At 32.5% G+C, this 4501-nt stretch overlaps 1 long non-coding RNA gene across 2 annotated transcripts; it reads left to right on the forward strand.

The window, feature by feature from the left end:
• The first annotated feature begins 201 nt into the window (after nt 1-201).
• Nucleotides 202-1274, forward strand: LOC103490295 (uncharacterized). 2 transcript variants are annotated; one of them, XR_537834.3, is made up of 4 exons: nt 202-448; nt 581-682; nt 756-907; nt 1230-1274. It is a non-coding gene; the product is annotated as an uncharacterized LOC103490295 (long non-coding RNA). The 2 variants fall into 2 exon arrangements; XR_007823761.1 differs by lacking the exon at nt 1230-1274 and having other exon boundaries at nt 756-1067.
• Nucleotides 1275-4501: the final 3227 nt, after the last annotated feature.

A 4501-nucleotide genomic window follows, 5' to 3' on the forward strand; every position in this document is an offset into this window, starting at 1 on the left:
CCAAAATTAAAATAAGGGAAGAAAAAACTGTTATAAAAGGTCAAAATGCGCGTTTTTGGCAGGAAAAGGCGGAATTTAAAGAATTTATGACAGTTTTTAACTGTCATAAATCTATGAAAAATTTTAACTGTCATTGAATATAAATAATAAAATAATTTATTAATTATATATTTTCTTATCTCCTTTCTCTATACATCTCCACAAAAGGCTCCAAAAACCCTAATCTCAATCCTCTCCATCTCCACCCTCTACCGACTGGCCACACTTCTCATCGACAACAAACCACGAAGCCCCGAAAGAAAGCACATCTCGATCACACTACTTGGTTTCTCATCGATGTCGACCCATGACATTTTGGCTGGCCCCTACTCGATTTCTCAATTAGACAGCGACCCACGGAGCTGACGACCCACAAAGCTGATGTATATATGATGAAGGCTCTAATCTGGTAAGGTCTAATCTAGTAAGCTTGATTCCCCTTCAACTTCTCTCAAAATCCAAACACCAACATTCACAATCTGAAGATCCTCCATATCAATTCATTGTTGCTGACATTTCCACCGCTAACAACAAATCTCAGTTCCGTCTCATTCCATCAGTTACTACTAGATGCCGCTAGCAGTGGCGGAGGAGGAAAACATAAGAGACTGTTAAACTCTTAACACGTTGCTCAGTCAAAAAGGTATTCTTGTGTTGGTTTTCTTTTCATTCATCTTTTAAATGTTCATCACCGAGTAATATTTTTGCTTGATCAGTTATCAATGGTGGCTAGTAGTGAAGATGGGTCGACGGTAGAACAAGATGTAATAGAACTAAAGCACCACAGTCCCGTCTATGTCCTCGATGGCTCGTTATATAGAGATGATGAAGCATCTCTATGAAAAAAAAATTACGATTTCACTTCTTGGTAAACTCTTGTTATTCAACCATTTGTGGCAGCTGCTTTGTCAAAAGTTATTAGTCCAATTAAACTGACTTAGTAATTTTATTTGTCTGATTTTACTCTATGATAGTTCAAGGAATGATAATCCATTTGTCTAAACCTTCAAATTTTTCAAGGATATAAAAATTGTAGTTATAGTTGTTTGTTTCTTGACTGGTTGTCATGCTATGCTATGTCCATTTCTAATTTTGTAATGGGTTCTAAGTTCAATAACAGGTTCTCTTAGTGCAATTTTGTGATCTAAAACTCTGGAATCATTGCATCTATAATTAAATCTGGTGATCAGGATAGGTTGCGAGTGATAGAAGTTCTCAGATTGTGTTGCTTCAGATTGTGTTGCTTCAGAGGAAACCAAGTCAGTTGCTCATGTTCCAAATAATGGTAATAATTTTGTGTTTGTTATAGCTTCTTGGGAATTCTAATGCTTATGTCTCGTGTTCTTTTTTCCTATGTAGAAAGTATAGGGAAGAGTGAGTGTGATCTGCCTGCATTTCACAAGTTCCATCTTCCATATAATCATCTCTTCCATTTTTCGAGTCTTTCTCCTCCACTTGTGCCATTATAGTAAACAACAGAGAGGCAAAGTACTAACAAATGAACTTTCTACAAGGAAATTGTTGAAATTCATGTGAGTTCTATTACCTTTTTTATATAATCTTAAGGTAGCTATGCATTTTTACACAACCTCCCTCTTCTCCCAATAAAAATAAATAAATAAATGAAATCACCACCACAAACTTATTTAGTGTGAAAGTTTAATAACATTAAGTTAAAGCAAGTAAATTATGCATGCTTATGCTGGCTGTGAATTAGTTTTCGTTTTGTATTGTCATTGTCTGAATGTGATGCTTTGTTTAATTTCATCATCCTATCAACTAAATTTATGGTGAGGCCTTAAGCTTATTGATCGATATGCTGAATGATGATTCAGTTTCTGTCCGCTTGCAAGCTTTCGAAACATTACATCATATGGCAGTCTAAGGTATAAATGATCGTATATGTATATAACTTTTGTATCTGTAGTAGTTTACTGTTGAAGGTTTCAAATGTACGATATCATACTAAGCTATTCACCACGCCACACATTAAGTCATTCAATGAATCAATTTATTTTGTGTGAATACTTAAGATAGGAGTATGAAAAACAATATCTATATTCGGTTCACATTATTCTTATCATTGTTGGGGTTTTCTTTGCAGTTTCTTAATGCTTTAAAAGACAATGATGGTCACATAAGATCTGCTTTAAGGAAACTGAATTCTGATTATAGACCTTTTAATTCGTTAATTTAGAAAATGAATTCTGAAATATATTTCTCATATGTGTCATACTTATGATTTTTTTTTTGTTTGGACCACTAATCATGTGATGCTTCTAGTTTTCATAAAAGCTTCTCTATTCTCATCGGCTTGTTCTTCATTGACATTTTACCGAAAATGGGATTACTGGAAATAAAACATGGTTTGCTTCAACTAGCAGAGTCTTTAAACTTTTTTCATACCAATGCACATCTCATTCACCGTGCTATATCTCCGGAGGTATCAATTTTATTTCAATATATTTTTTCTTTTTTTGGTAGTTCATTTATTAAGTTTCTTGGGAGTATTTGGAGTTTTTTCTAGTGCTTCATTTGAGAACTAAAGTGTTGAATGATACAAACACCATACAAATGGAAAAAGAAATTACCCCCACCCTCTACTCCAAAATAACAAAGAAGGTTGATCAGTATCAATTGAGCAATAGTTGTTACTACGTCGTTAGTTCATTATCTACTGGTTGCTTGTTAATTTTAAACATTGTAAAATGATAATAAGGGATGATAGAAAATGAGATGAAATCTTCTCTAAATAATCTTCTACTTCTTGTTGCAATTTTTTGGTATTTTAACCTGGTTGTATTTGTTGTTTAATCTGGTTAATTAGCGATATAGATCTATTGTTTGTTTGGTTCTAAGTTTCTTCTCTTGAATTCAACTTGCTTTGTTTTCTATTCGTAATTTGAAATCCAATTACTTGCTTATGGTTTGGAATTTTGCTCTGTTATGCCTTCGTGTGAAAATATTACTTGAATTTCTACCTGTGACTGATGCTTGTGTTGTTACAGTAAAGGAGTGTGTTATCATCAATTAGGTAGAATACCGAGTTGAAATATATGTCATCTACCTTCTTTTGTCGATATGGAGATGGATAGGTAGTGGATTAGTAGGATTTGGACTTTCTTGTTTGAGATACACGATCATTGTTTATGATTTTTCTTTACTAGTGCTTATACTTATTCTTATTCTTATTATTTATATTTTTAGACTCTATGTTGAAAATTACACTATATCTCCATATGGAAATTAATTGGTTTTATTTTATATATTTTCTTATGTGTCCAGAGCCTCTTAGACTCACAATCAAGGTGTACTTTACAAACTATTTTAATTAATCAGATTTGTTATTGGATTTATATGTTGATTATGATTTAATTCCTTTATTTTTTTTTTCTTTTTAATAAAATAGGTTATGTTGAGTAGAGTCTGCGGACTTGCCAAATAGGCTAAAGTTCTATTGTTTGTTTAGCTCAAAGATCAAAAAGAGTAAAGTCTTTGGACTTGCACCGAACAGAGCCATGGTAAATTTTATTTTCTAGATATATTACACCCTTCAAAGTGTCTAGTATTTCAAAAACTACTTGGAAGGGTTAGTAAAATATGTTGTGGAAAGGGAACTGCTTGAATTGGATTGAGTACATAAGTTTTAGCACTTTAATTGAAGATAATAGTCATGATGTTTGATTATAGCAACGCAAGGTGTTTTGCTACATGAGTCTCATGCTCTTTCAAGAATTTTAGTAGATGAAGTTGAATGAGAAGTTTGATTGTATACCAATCTCTCTTTGTCTCTCTACAATTTTGTTTTTAGAAAAAAGGAGCATACTTCTGGTAACAATCAGCTGTTGTGAATTTGTGTTATTTTCATTCTTCAAATGGTTTAAAAGATTTTCTGGATGGAGAAGCACTATGTGAGTTAACTGTTTCATCTACTGTGAACATTTTTGTTTGTTCGTTTCATTTCAATTTCAATACTGGCACTTTACTAGCTTACTTCTCTTCTATCTATAGAAGACTTGTGCTTACTTTTGTAAAATCTAATAATCATTGTCGTTCTTTTGTACATGTCTACAAATTTGGTGTGCTTTATCATTTGGTAGTAATGTCAACATGCTCTCTTCATTGAAATTAGTATATGTGTTTGTTTTGGTAGGGCAATTTGGATTCTTTCATCTATCATTCACAATATATTTTCTTTAGTATAATTGTATATCCTTTCTTTCATTTTGTGGTTTACTGTTTGTTATTTTGGTTGTTATAAATGTGGTCAACCGTAAACGACCATGTTTATAAACTCAAAAGATCTGGACGTCTCTTTTCCTTTTTATCATTTAAATGTAGGGATCTATATTATCATTTCGTTGTCTTGTATACTTTTGTCCTGTTGATTACATTTACTTGCAAGGTGCGTTAGCTTATTATTAGAGATGTTATATAACACTTCTCAGGCACCCTACAAATT

Source organism: Cucumis melo, chromosome 1 (assembly GCF_025177605.1).
Source record: "Cucumis melo cultivar AY chromosome 1, USDA_Cmelo_AY_1.0, whole genome shotgun sequence".
Taxonomy (NCBI): domain Eukaryota; kingdom Viridiplantae; phylum Streptophyta; class Magnoliopsida; order Cucurbitales; family Cucurbitaceae; genus Cucumis; species Cucumis melo.